Raw genomic sequence first — 14958 nt, forward strand, 5'->3', positions numbered from 1 at the left:
CTTGAACGGAATACTTCATTTCCTTTAAGTGTGTATAGATGCTCGTCCCTTCAAGTTGATCCCCGGGGAATAGCAGCTACCGTTATTAAAGGGATCAACGCGCTTGATCATCAGCTGAGGGGAAGAAACATCATATCAGCATTATTATACTTTCATTTACTTTTTAAAGACACAGAGGGGGTGGGGGGAGAGGTTTAAGACTCCTATGTTCTAGGGATAAAATGCTACTAACTACTATCCCTTATAAAATTGATAAATCGATCAGCCCGTCTGTTATATAGGAGTCCCCCTTCCATCTATTCCGGGATTAAAATGCTTGTTCCAGATTTATATTAAAGATATTTTAACTCTGGAACTTTTACTATGAAAAGACATCTGGTACCGAGTTTGTGTGTGTGTTCTTTTTTTATATTTCTTTTAGGCAGCAAAAAATGTATAGATTATCCAGAGGATAATACTGCTTTAGGCCCGTAGACTGGAGGTGCGCGGAGTTATTTTGCTTTTACTTGAGAATTGGATATTATTGACGACAACCCAAGCAAAGGCAAGTAGAAGTTTGAGATATCTTTCGCATTGCAGTGGAAACACAGCTTCTAATAACTACAATATAAGTTTCGGCTGCTAAATGGGAGACTTGGTATTTTGGTTTAGATGTTTTCCTACTTTGCGCACCCCTACTGCCGCAGACACCCCAGGCGAGACGGTGAAGCCGTCGTTGTCGGGATATGGGATTTGTTTCTGATCTGAAAGTACCACCTTGACAACGGCTTCTTGGGAGAGTAGGCCAAGGCGAGGCAGGGAATACTGAGATGAGGTGAAGAAGTGTGGGGTGAGGTATGGTGTGCCAAGATGAGGTGAAGAAGCGTGTGGTAGATATGGTGAAGAAGTGTGGGGTGAGGTAAGGTATGCTTAGATGAGTTGAAAAAGTGTGGGGTGAGGTAAGGTGTGCTGAGATGAGGTGAAGAAGTGTGTGGTGAGGTAAGGTGTGCTGTGATGAGGTGAAGAAGTGTGTGGTAATGTAAAGTATGCTGAGATGAGTTGAAGAAGTGTGGTTTTAGGTAAGGTGCTCTGACATGACTGGAAGATGTGTGGGTTGAGGTAAGGTGTGCTAAGATGAGGTGAAGAAGTGTGGGGTAAGGTAAGGTGTGGTGAGATACGGTGAAAAAGTGTGGGGTGGAGTAAGGTGTGCTGAGATAAGGTAAAGAAAAGTGGTGTGAGGTAAGGTGTGCTGAGTTGAGGTGAAGAAGTGTGGGTTGAGGTAAGGTATGCTGAGATGAGGTGAACAAGTGTGGGGTGAAGTAAGGTGTGCTGAGATGTGGTGAAAAGGTGTGTGAGTGTGTGAGGTAAGGTGTGCTGAGATGAGGTGAAGAAGTGTGTGTGAGGTAAGGTGTGCTGAGATGAGTGAAGAAGTGTGGGGTGGAGTAAAGTGTGCTGAGATGGGGTAAAGAAGAGGGGGGTGAGGTAAGGTGTACTGAGTGAGGTGAAGAAGTGTGGGTTGGGGTAAGGTATACTGAGATGAGTTGAAGAAGTGTGGGGTAAGGTGTTCTGAGATGGGGTGAAGAGGTGTGTGTTGAGGTAAGGTGTGCTGAGATAAGGTAAAGTGTGGGGTGGAGTAAAGTGTGCTGAGATGTGGTAAAGAAGAGTGGGGTGGGGTAAGGTGTGCTGAGTTGAGGTGAAGAAGTGTGTGTGAGGTAAGGTATGCTGAGATGAGGTGAGGAAGTGTTGGGTGAGGTAAGGTGTTCTGAGATGAGGTGAAGAAGTGTGTGGTAATTTAAGGTATGCTGAGATGATATGAAGTGTGGGTTAAGGTAAGTTATTCTGAGATGAGTTGAAGAAGTGTGGGTTGAGGTAAGGTGTGCTGAGATGAGGTGAAGAAGTGTGGGGTAAGGTAAGGTGTGCTGAGATAAGGTAAAGAAGTGTGGGGTGGAGTGAAGTGTGCTGAGATGGGTTAAGAAAGAGCGGGGTGGGGTAAGGTATTCTGAGATGAGGTGAAAAAGTGTGGGGTGAGGTAAGGTGTTCTGAGATGAGTGGAAGAAGTGTGGGTCGAGGTAAGGTGTGCTGATATGAGGTGAAGAAGTGTGGGGTAAGGTAAGGTGTGCTGAGATGAGGTGAAGAATTGTGGGGTGAAGTAAGGTGTGCTGAGATGTGGTGAAAACGTGTGTGTGAGGTAAGGTGTGCTGAGATGAGGTGAAGAAGTGTGGGGTGGAGTAAAGTGTGCTGAGATGGGGTAAAGATGAGTGGGGTGAGGTAAGGTGTGCTGAGTTGAGGTGAAGAAGTGTGGGTTGAGGTAAGGTGTTCTAAGATGGGGTGAACAAGTGTGTGGTGAGGTAAGGTGTGCTGAGATAAGGTAAAGTTTGGGGTGGAGTAAAGTGTGCTGAGTTGGGTAAAAAAGAGTGGGGTGGGGTATGGTATTCTGAGATGAGGTGAAAAAGTATGGGGTGAGGTAAGGTGTTCTGAGGTGAGTGGAAGAAGTGTGGGTTGAGGTAAGGTGTGCTGAGATAAGGTGTAGAAGTGTGGGGTGAGATAAGGTGTGCTGAGACGAGGTAAGGAAGTGTGTGGTGAGATTAGGTGTGCTGAGATAAGCTGAAGAAGTGTATGGCGAGGTAAGGTGTGCTGAGATGATGTGAAGAAGTCTGTGTGAGGTAAGGTGTGCTGAGATGAGGTGTAGAGGTGTATGGTGAGGTAAGGTGTGCTGAGATAAGGTGAAGAAGTGTGCGGTAAGGCAAGGTGTGCTGAGATGAGGTGAAGAAGTGTGGGGAGAGGTAAGGTGTGCTGGGATGTGGTGGAAAAGTGAGTGGTGTGGTAAGGTGTGCTGCGATGAGGCGAAGGAGTATGTGGTGGAGGAAGGTTTGCTAAAATGAGATGAAGAAGTGTGTGTGAGGTAAGGTTTGCTTAGATGAGGTGAAGAAGTATGTGTGATGTATAATCGGTTCTATCTTCTACCAGAACTTACATTACATTGGTTTAGGTTTCGATGATGTGGGGTGTGGCATATCAGTATCGTTTCTGTTCACGCTCTGATTGAACGTAAAACACATTCCATATCGCCAATGCCAGAAAGAACGCCAGTACTGTCTCTATAAATCGAACAATAACTCATATATCTTTCAACTTCCTTATAAATTCAGGAAAATGTTATATTCCTAATGTTACAAATTATGATTTAGAAAAAATTGAGTTAGATGAAATCTACCAATCGAATATCACGCCGGCACGCCTTATAGAAATGGCGCAGAAATGGTTCGACTCTATGTGCAGTGTGGTTGGTAAGAGTTTTGGCGTCACAGAAAGACGTCATTCCCAGGCTCCTTACGGATCATCTTAAAGGACAGAAAACCCGGTAAAACGCCTCGTACTAGTGGTAAGTACATAGAGGTACAACCCTTATTCAGATTTGAACGTGGCTTGAGTTGCAGTCAATGAAATCAAAAGTAAATAGGGCCAGTGTCATTTGATATCGCATAAAAACGAAATTAGCTCGATACACTTACCCTTACGCAAGCAAAACCGTGCCATGAGCAGCGAAAAACCATCTCGTGAAACGTGTACACTGCTTTCACCAGCTGCGAATCCCTCTCAAGGGCAAAGTGTTGCAGAAAAAGTTCCTCAATGACCTGGTAGTCATCCATGATTACGTCATCTAGTGCCCCGTTGTGTCATATTTATTTGCTTGTAAAGCATTGTTATATGCCGATTCGATACCATTGTCCATAAAGTGGGATCTGTCGAAAAACGAATTCGAGTTGCTCATCACTCGATTCGGTCAAGAAGGCGTTTCACGTTAGGAAAGCGGCTGATGTGGTCTTTTTTGATCATATTCAAATTGCAGATGTCACGGCTGGGAATTGAGTTACCTCAATTCCTTCCTAGACATTCTACGCGTTAGATCTTTTAAAGACACTTCAAGGAACAGAAAATATTAGCTGAAACAAGAAAATAACTATTTCTTGTTAATAGATGTATCTGATTTCAATTTTATTTCATGTGCTAATTTACACTTTAAAGTACTTTTGAATATTGTTTCCTGCCTGCCCCTCTCTCTGCTGTGCGGTGTATTTGTTATTTTTAGTCGAGTATTCAGTTTTCTTAGAATATGGGTACTTTAAAAAAAATGCCCCTAACAACGAGGTTTCTTCCTTATCAAGAGGGTATAGAACTGGTGGGTTTCGCTGTACCTATAAAATATAGGGAAAAGATATCTTGTTTTTTTTTTTTTTTTTCGTTTTTAAGAACATCCTGAAATAGGCGATTTTTCAATTTCGGAGCAAAACCACAGGGTACCCAAGTAGCTATAATGGCAATAAAATAAAATACACGTCTCAATCAGTACATTTAAAAGGCCATTGGACAAAGTTGATTAAAGACACATTAATGATATCCAAACAAAGCAAATTGCTCCTGTTTTATATATTTTTTAAATATTTCTGTATTCCAAAATCCACTGGGTACCCGCGTCGATAACCCTGAAAGAATTGAATATACTTTGAATCAGAAAATTTTAAAGGTCATTGGCCGAAATGATTAAAGTTCATAAAACCTTTCACTTATATCAAGCTAGCCAAAGCAAAGCATAGATAAACTTTCAAATTTTGAAAAGGGAATTGAATTTGATTGAAATTTGAATTTTTTACAAATTTTGAAATTTTCCTGGCCGCGCAAAAGGAGTTGAATCGAGTGGATGATTCCAAGTTTTGGCGGGAAAATCTGAAACAACGTATTTTCCTTAAATCCGTTAAAATTTAGAGACGGCAATACCACAAAATATCGGCGAACTATTTTCTATTGCAATGCTACCCAAAATGAAGCGAAGAATCAGGTAAATTCCAGAATTGTATGCGAAAAGAGAAAATATCGTTTTGTTGTAGGTTTCAAAAACAGCGCGCGCTCGTGAGAATGTCGCCATTCTTGATTGCGAATGCAGCGCGCGCGCACAATACAAAAACAATTCAGAGACTAAAAAATACCTGCTAAATTTTGCAGATTTGTTTCCTAAAGTTAAATAATCATTTGACTACCAGGTTGAGATATAAAGATGACGGTAAAAGTTGTAATAGTCGGGGAGCAATGACCGAAAAAAAATCGAAACGTAGCACATGTAGTACATTAGCAATCTGTTATCATAGAATTATTGCCACATGTCTAAGGAACAATTCTAGGCACGATGTACTCATCGAACGTTGGGACATCATACTGCTAGGGCCTTAAACGCGGCACCCATATGCCCCCCCCCCCCCCCTCGTTTTACTTGGCTAAGCCCCTTAAAAACGAATCCAATCATATTTGTGCTACGCACAAAGCAATTTAGTGAAAACTTGATCAAGAAATAGTTGTTACTAGTCCCATTCAAGATATGATGAATGTGTGAGTATACGAGTTTCCATAGCGACCGTTGCTATGGATATACAAGTTTTCCCCAAAGTACCCCAAAAATAAACCGTTTTTACTCGAAAAGTTGCATATATTGTTGTTATTCATTTGTTTTTATGTGAGATTTGATTTATATTGGGTCTACCGATGCCTTTTATACAAACTTCAAGGAAAATAAAGAGGTTCTATGGCGTTTTTAATATTTTCTTGTAAACCTGCATTTGCAAGTAGCACAGCCTGCAAACTAAGGTGACGCTAAGTATCTATGTAATTGACATCCATTAGCAGCGAACGGCTTTCTTTACGTTACCAAAACATTTCTTAACGTAACAACCGCTGCCATGGTAACATTTCATACCGATTTTGCTAGGCTAAATTATGCAAGTGCCACCTTAATGTGTATTTCTATTCAAATACTCACTCCACTGAGAGAATTATGTATGAAATTACTGTCACGCGTCGTTATCTGTATCCTCATCACTGTCGGTTGCAGTCTCAGTTCCTTTGTGAGGGTTCTCACAGGTGTCGTCACTTGTGCAAAGACATGCATTCGTGCAAGGTATATCGTTTGCTTTGCATAAGCATATGTCCTCCCTTCGACAGGCGGTTTTGACGCATCTACAGGTTGTGAGCTCCAACAGGCTCTGGGGGGCAGGATCCTGACTCATCAGCAGTGGCTCTAGTCTTCCATTTGTGATCTTCCAGCCTTTTCCATCAGGAGAAGGAAGAGGGACCATTGGCTGCAGGCAGTTCTTCCAGATAAATGTCTGATAGTTGGCGCGGATTATGTGTTGCTTGAGGCTGTCACTGGTGGGGGAAGGCGGTCATTGTCAGCCGTCATTCCTGCTTTCGTAGATGTTGTGTTCAAAGAGCAGACGAAACACTCTGCTGACTTGATTGTGTCTTCATGTGAAGGTATTACACTTCCAAGTGTCTCGAGGTGCGCCTGGGAGTCAGTATTTGCCATGAGGCTTCGTCTTGCCAATATTTGCAAGCCAACTTGTCGTGTCACATCTGGTCAATGCATGAAGTCCTGGGATGGCTGCGCACACTTTTGGCCCGAGCTTTCTTGCTGCATCGTGTATAGGAATAAAGCGGACCCTGTCCTTGTATCCCGTCTTAAACCACAACTCCCGGCAGCCCATGCGTTCAAACGCGTGTATTGCCAAAATATCGACATCAGTGTCGGGGGACTGGATGACGGCTCTTGTCATTTCCTGTGAGGCGTGTGCTGCGTGCAGTAAGATTCTTATATCTGCTTACTCATGGTTGCTGTAGCGCTGGTGCAGCGTTTCTATCTCCCCCTCTCTTACTGCCACTGCAGCTGTCGGGTCATGAAAACAACCCCCGATCACGATTTCATCCTCACCCTTCAGCTCCCGCTTTCCCTTTTCGCAAAGCTCTTCGCCAAGGAAGGCTGCAAGATTGGTCTTATTTTTTTGCAGTTGATGTACTTATTCCATTGCTTTGGGACAGGTGTGCTTGAAGTAATGGATATCTCGAGGGTGCTTACTTGTCCGCGCTTGTCACGTTCTGCTTCTTTGATGGACAGAGGAACATCATACCGATCGAAGACAATGTCCACTCTCGAGCATTGTCCTTGGCGTAATGGGGTGACGAGCAGCCTATATGATGACAAAAGCAGCATTTAATAATGAGGTAAAAATGTAGTATTCTTTAACGTAGACTTTTGTTGGTGTAGGGATTTGTAAAAACAAAAACTTAACTGGATTATGTATTTACCTGAAATGCTTGTCGGAGAGGTCTTTAATCGTGCGTGCACCGCCAAAGCGCAGCGCTTGGACGAGTGCCATTCCATCGAAAACAAGCGCAGTCTTGCAGGTGTCATTTCCTGGAGGAAGCTGATTCTGTGGTGGCTGAACTTTCTCTATTTCTGTCAACAGTACACTCTTTGTAGTCTTCCTTAGAGTCCCGTCTGCATGTGCCAGGGCGAAGGGTACCGATGATAGTTCGTAGCAGAGGACGTGCTGTAGGATGACGTCTCGGAACTTGGCAGCAATAAGGAGTCTTGCGAAGAGTGTACGGTCAGCAGAAATAGTTACGATCTTTTCGCAGAGATGGTTGCCGTTCTCGTCAAGGAAGCAAATGTCGGGATCTTCAGCTTTCTCATGACACCCCAGAAAGACACTTCATTCCTAAGCAGGCGTTTCATGATGAAGGCGTTGGCTTGCTGCTTGCCCTTTTTCTCTATAGCAAGGAGTGCTGTTGCTTTATCATCAGGCATCACCACACCAGTTGCAATATTGCACAAGGGGGCGTCTCCTCTTTCGTCAAACTTAAAAGGGTTGATCATGGTCGTACAGAGAGTGCAGTTAAGCTTCTGTACGTCTTCCTCATCCCGGCTCATCCTCTGGCTGCCACACTCCTTGTGGTGTTCAACCATCCCACTCTCCTTCTCTAGCCCTGACATTCGCTTTGTCGCTGATGTAACTGATGCTTATCCGTGGAAGGTGAGAAACCATCTGTCTGACGCTAAGCTGATTGTGAGGCCCACGATCCCCCCACGGCTTTTACTGTCAAGATTTATGGTTTGTTCGAAAGCCATATCGGTCCACACTTGACCGAAAGGATGGCCAGACCTGCTGACCGGATGATTACCGCTAGCAAACTCTGCGTGCACCTCCGGAGCAGTTGAAGGGAGCATCCGCATATCTGCAACATATACTGGAAGCCACCTTAACCAATAATGATATTTAGGTTGATTATTTCATATATTTCAAAATGTATACCGAACAAAAATACGACAGGAGTAAAATATATATAAAAGAAAAAAGAATCCTTAATTAACCTGGAATAGTTAATGCGATCCATGGAGTAGAAGTATGGGAACATCTCGTTGACTGAAGTGAGATGCAGCTCCCACGAACCCTCTCGCTCGGCTCTGATAAGCCTTAGAAGTAGCGAAACAACTTCGATGTAGTTGTTCCAGAAGGCAAACATCTTCAAGCGCTTCGCTGCATCTGTACAAAATGCCTCGTACCAGGGCAGCAGCTTCTCGCACAGATGACTGAAGGACGCTTGCAGTAAGCCAACATCACTGGCACACCTGTGTCAAAAGTTAAATGAATTGAAGTTTATTTAGAGCGCTTTGGTGTTACCACATTTATCATATCGACGGCTATCGGAAGAACTAACAGTTAGGTTTTTTTAGAGTTTGAGCTGAAGCGTATTAAAGGACACACCTGCAAATGTTAATAAGCACCATGCACTCTTCCTCCATATTTGGATCTACCTCTGTGTCTCTGTCTTTATTCAGCCAAACGCAAAACGCTTGCCACCGGAGTCTCAGAAGAGCCTCTAACACCAGCTTGTGAGCACGTACTCCTCTGTTGTACGACTTTCCCTTGGGCAATGCTGCTGCATAGTAATGCTGCCAAAGATTCCAGATTCAACGAGTAGATCCTCGATCCCACTATCCTGGAAGATTTTTTCGATGACAGCTAGGAAATTGAGTGCAATGTGGACGCCTCCCATTCTGATAACCGTGTTCTCAAACTCTCCTGAGCGGCGCCATTGAATCTATTTAGCTTTCATATAAATGGCAAGATCGAATGTAATTACACAGTGCGTTAGATTTAGTGACTCCATCATTGCTTGTGCGTTCTTCATGAAAGTGTAGACGGTGGAGATATCAGTGGGAGAGCCGTCAAGCATAGGGCAGTATCCAACTGATGTAAGCGGTGGATTCTCTTTGGTCAGTGCGGCGTTAAATGCACCCCAGCTAGGTATTGATTGTAAGGCTGGATATTTGAGTGCGGGAAGTACTTCGGTGTGATCCTTGAGAACCACGGATATGGTGTGGTCGGTTTGGTACCATTCTTCGTGAATTTTCTCAGTGAACGCTTTCCAGAGGTACCAAACTCCATCACGTTAAACAGGCCATCACTTGTCCACAAAGAGCAACGTCTGCCAGAATTGGCTGAGAAAGTTATTGGTTCCGGGCGTGGCCCGAACTGCTTCCTTTGAAAAAGAACAATGGTAGTGGCGTGTGTCGTTTTTCGACCATCCAATGTCTCTTCGTTCAAATCATTGTTGTCTGCCGCAACCTGAATGAATGACCCGGGATATATATTTGAGGGTATCACAACGCCTCGATTCTTCGACTGTTCAATGGCCTCTTGCGCTAAGCTTGTATCTGCGACTTCCACGTCATCGTACGAGCAGCAATGGCCGAATCTGTGAAGCATTCTAATCAGCTGTTTCGAGCCGGTCAAATGACGCACAGACATTGCAAGACCTATGTGTTTTGGGGGCTTTATCCGCGCATGAGTGGTGAAATACACGAGATCTTGTGCGATAGCTAAAACCCGTCTTTCGTCGGTGGCGCTGACAGCTGTTGGGTTTGAGATGTCCAGATTATCGAGACTTGTTATCAGAAAGCACAAAAAATCATATAGATCACTTGGAACAACACGCCACTTTACGCTACTTGCACTGAGGTCATCTGCATTTACGGGTTGGATGAAAGTGGCTTGACTTTCATTCAGAATGCTCTTTCTCAGATGCTGCGCAGCATGATAAAGAAATCGTGTTTTATCGATCTCGCGCTCTGGAGAGATGGTTTCAGGGGATACGTCGATATTACTGCTCTTCGCTGCGGCGTTGATAGGAGATTGAGCTCGAGTAAAGCAATTCTGGCTTTGTTGGATCCGCTTGCGCGTGATACGTCTGTTGTATCCTCCGCTTCAACCTCTCTGTTATGTAGCTTCTTGTTGTGTCGCAACTTAGGCCTTCCAGCTCATCTTGGTATGATAGTAACACGGTTTTCATATCAACAGCACGGCCAGATTGTATCTCAGGAAGGATCTTATCCATAAGGTTAATAAAAGCAATGGTATACATATCACTATCCGCTCCATCCACTGCAAAGGACAGATTTCTTTTTGCAACATAGGTCGACCGGCATTCGCGGTGGTACTTTGCTTTTGCTGCAATCAAGTCTGCACAGTTGATGTTTAGTAGCAAGTCTTCGTCGTTTCTGATACGTGCAGCCTCCCTGATGGTGTTACTCGAATCCGTGGACAAAGTGACGGAACCCTTGTGTTTTTTCTTCTGGCAGAAGAGGCACATTCACCAGTCTATTGGCCTAGTCCCTGACCTCACTCGCGGTCGTCTGGGTTCTGGCTCGTCGTTCTCTGCTTGGGTTGTGGGGAAGGGCCGTTTCACAAAACTAAGGTTGTGTTTACTTGTATAAGACTGGTGACATGACATGATTATTACTATTAAGTTATTATTATTAAATTATTATTATTATTAAATTATTATTATTATTAAATTATTATTATTATCATCATCATTCAGTCTATGTATGTATTATGTATTTATTTATTAATTCATTTAACGTGTCCGATCTACTATAAAAATATATGGGAAATGGGAAACCATTACTATGTTATGTTAACCATTGCTATTGTTTTCTTTACTGTGACGTCATAGCCCAGTTTTGGCAGTTCATCAATTTAAACGATTAGAGAGCTCAACAGCGAAATCTCCTCAGCCGTGTGATCAATTGCTTTGGAAATACCGAGCTATAAGCACTGCCTGTTCTTTATTAGAATTAACTTAATCACCGACTGAATATGCAGGCTACAGTACTCTACGGCCCCATGTGAACAAATTGTATGATTCAAAGGATAAAAGATGAGATACCTTGCAAGCAAAACACCGTGAAGCAAAACTTCGACGTGAAGATCTCTTATACAGACTGGTTTTATTTATTTAAGATATTCGATTTCTATTCGTTTAGTTCATATCATCTGATATTCACAAAGCAGCAATCATGAAAGAATTTCGAACGACGGATATAACTGCAATCCACGTGCTAAGAAAAGAAATTGTTCGAAGCAGCTGAATTTGTAAGCCAGCTTTTATAGGCAAGAAATTTGTGATGGAAAAGAACAGCTCTAGGATATCAGAAGAGATGAAACTTAAGTTGGACAACTGAGCAGTCTCCCGTTTGTACAAAATTATATCCAGTTAACTAAAACAAGGCATGCAAGGCGGCAGGTAAGAAAGAAACATATTAACTTTAAGCTTACATATAGGTAATTAAGCTTACTTAAATACTTACTTTTACATAGCCCTAATCGCATTTTTCTAGAACCAGAAACCAAAAGCGGAACGACATCTGGGGTAGTGAAAAGCAGTGTTTAATCTCATATATTAGCGTTTACGGAGATACGTTCATCTTTCATCTTAAAGCTAAACGTCAATTTCCCCTAATAATAAGCAAGTTACTTGTCTTTTGAGAACTTGATTGAGTATTAACAATATAGCAAAACTATTTTATCGACTAGAAAATAACAAAGCGATTTACAAGTTTAAGCGATATAGATTTATTTATTCCTTTTCTATTCATTTTATTTTTTTGTTTTTTTTGTGTGATAAAAATGCTGTGTTTGCAAAGAATAGTGAAATGCTTTTAGGAAATAGGCATGAATAAAACTGTTGAAATGTAGTAATATCCATCGAAATAATCAATGGTCATTTATTACTAACACAAAAAGTGTCAAGTTCATGTTAGCTAGAATATCTTAAAGTTTATTGTAACGAAATAAAAAGGTTGGGTTGCTTTGTCATGCCGATGACTGTTTGGTAGGGGTGAGCGGCTGCACGGGCGCCAGTATCTACTAAATTTACATTTCTGCATGGACTTGTCAAAACATGCTTTTACTGAATCAACAAAATACAGGAAAAGTAATGAAACTTATGAGAGCATTTGTTTTACGCAATTCCAAAATTTGTATATAAAAAAGAAAAACATAAAAAAGGACGCAAACTGCAAACCGTGCACCGGCATTGCCATTACCGGCACTAGCCACTACATTAAACAATCTTGTATTAAGATGCAATAATTATTTAAGTTGTTTTTACCATAAATCATGACGTTCATTTTAACAAATTGATATTTTTTTATTGCCTAACTCACCTCAAATATCGATGACCTTTGACTGTGAGTGTCCCTCCATTTCTTGTCTTGAATCTCCCGCGAAAATTGGCACTGAAGCGAGGCTTTCATATTCAGATTTTTCCGCGAAAAAAGAAAGGTAATGATAATTTAACGCTTTTGGATAGCAACAACATTCACATCAATTGTAGATGTAGATGTACAACAGATAGCATAGTTTGTATAGAAATAAGTAGAGTACTGATCAAAAATTCAATGTTTACTCCAGTGTTTATTCCAATTAAAAACAGTTTTCTAATGCGTTCAGTTCAATTCTTGCTCTTAAGAATTCCATTAGACATGTTTTTGGTAACGTAAAGAACGCCGTTCGCTGATAATGGATGTTAGTTACATAGATAATTAGCGTCACCTCAGTTTGCAGGCTGTGCTACTTGCAAATGCAGGTTTACAAGAAAATATTAAAAACGCCATACAACCTCTTTATTTTCCTTGAAGTTTGTTTATAAAGCATCGGTAGACCCAATATAGATCAAATCTTACATAAAAACAAATGAATAACAACAATATATGCGACTTTTCGAGTAAAATCGGTGTAATTTTTGGGGCTTGGGGGTTAAATTGTATCTCCATAGTAACGGTCGCTATGGAAACTCGTACACTCACACATTCATCATATCTTAAATGGGACTAGTAACAACTATTTCTTGACCAAGTTTTCACTAAATTGCTTTGTGCTACGGCACGCTATGATTGGATTCGTTTTTAAGGGGCTTAGCCAAGTAAAACAAGGGGGACCATATGGGTGCCGCGTTTCAGGCCCTAGCAGTATGATGTCCCAACGTTCGGTTAGTACATCGTGCCTAGAATTGTTCCTTAGACATGTGGCAATAATTCTATGATAACAGATTGCTTATGTACTACATGTGCTACGTTTCGATTTTTTTTTTTTTCGGTCATTGCTCCCCGACTATAGGGCTTTATTTCACGTACAAACCTCATTAATATGCAAGTAGCTAAGAGCCAAGGGAGGGTTTTGATATTCACCAGGAAAGAGCGAGGCTGATGAATTGAATTGAATTGCTTATTATAAATGCAAGGGTTGTATATAGATAAATCCCGGGGAAGCTCGTATACACCCCTTGAATAAATAATGAGCAATTAAATCTATCCACTACCTGCACTCTTCCATGCTGAATATCGAAACCCAACCATTTGGCACTTAACTTTACAATTTTCCAAAATCTATGGACCATATAAAATAAAAAATGACAAACTTCAACTATTAATTTCTTACATATTCTGCAGGTCTTTTTAGGGGTTTATTGCCACTAGCCCTTGCTCTTTATGAGTTTATCAACCTTAAAAACATCCTCTATCATTACTTCATCAACACTACAATGGAACACCTTTGATACTATCGAAACTTACGAAACTATCCGATCCTGCCACAGCTCTGGTTCTAATTCCCGTGTTGGTTTTCGTGTTCTCCGGAATCCTGTCGTCCTTTATCTTCTCAACTTTTTCTTCACGTAGAATCGTAATATTACGGCTTCTTGTTCCAAGGATCGTTCCGACAAGATCAAAATCCGGGAGAAACTATTCGGCTTGCGAAAACGTATTCTGTGTCAGTTCGGACATGTCTTCGTTGCTTTACATCTCCGAAAAATACGAGCGTTATGCAAACAAAACTAATTCAAACTCTCCTTTTGTAAAGGAATAATTACTTGCTTATTGCATGATTGTTATCTCCTACAAATAAAGAACACCTATAGACTACCCGCTATTGTGAAATGCCATAAACTGGCCGCGCAGGGAATACTCTTATCTTTGTTTTCAAGGATGAAATAGTTTTCGTGATTACATACATACCGATGTGGTTGATTGTTAATCGTTTACCTTTTTGATTACCGTAGAAATTGCAGAAGAAATAACTTTTCGATATATATGCTAATGTCGTTTGAATCCTCCACACCACTCTTTGTTCAATCAGGGTTCAATTTCAAAGATTAAGATTCTGAAAAACATTTTTGCGTGGAAACCTTTGTCCGAGATAGACTCGTGCATAAAAACTCACGAGAATATGTTGTACAGTAACGAGCATCGTGATGACTTGCTCTGTGATTTCGATGACTCTAAAACAAAATAATTGTGTGAAAATGCCATATAATCAGAGTGTGCTAAGCAGGACGTGCTTCTTTCCAAAACATAAAATCAGATTTTCCTGAAATACAAACCGTTTTTATTCGATCCGACGAAGCAGCTACCACACAGGATGTGGGTGAGAGTATTGGGATCACTGTACGGCGCTCCGATTTTTCGGAACCCCAACAAGGTAAAGATATATGCGACAGACTTTTATGTCCCATGAAAGCTTCGATAAGGAGGTATTGTGTTTAGGGGCATGATATTCTGAATGTGTCAGATGTGAGAACAGCTTTGAGAGGAAGGCCTGTAAAAGGAAGAAAGTCGGCTGTGAACACTTTATATATAACAAGTCAAACCTTACGGAGATAACCAAAATAAAGTACTTTGGCCAATTAAATAATTTTAGCTTTGAAGAAAAAGGGGTTTGGTGGTGGAAAGCCTAATGGCATTGGAAGTGGTCAGTTAAACACTTTGGGATACACTGTATGTCTCGCACCAAGGACCAACCGGCATACAAG

This window comes from Nematostella vectensis, chromosome 5 (assembly GCF_932526225.1).
Source record: "Nematostella vectensis chromosome 5, jaNemVect1.1, whole genome shotgun sequence".
In the NCBI taxonomy this organism is placed as follows: domain Eukaryota; kingdom Metazoa; phylum Cnidaria; class Anthozoa; order Actiniaria; family Edwardsiidae; genus Nematostella; species Nematostella vectensis.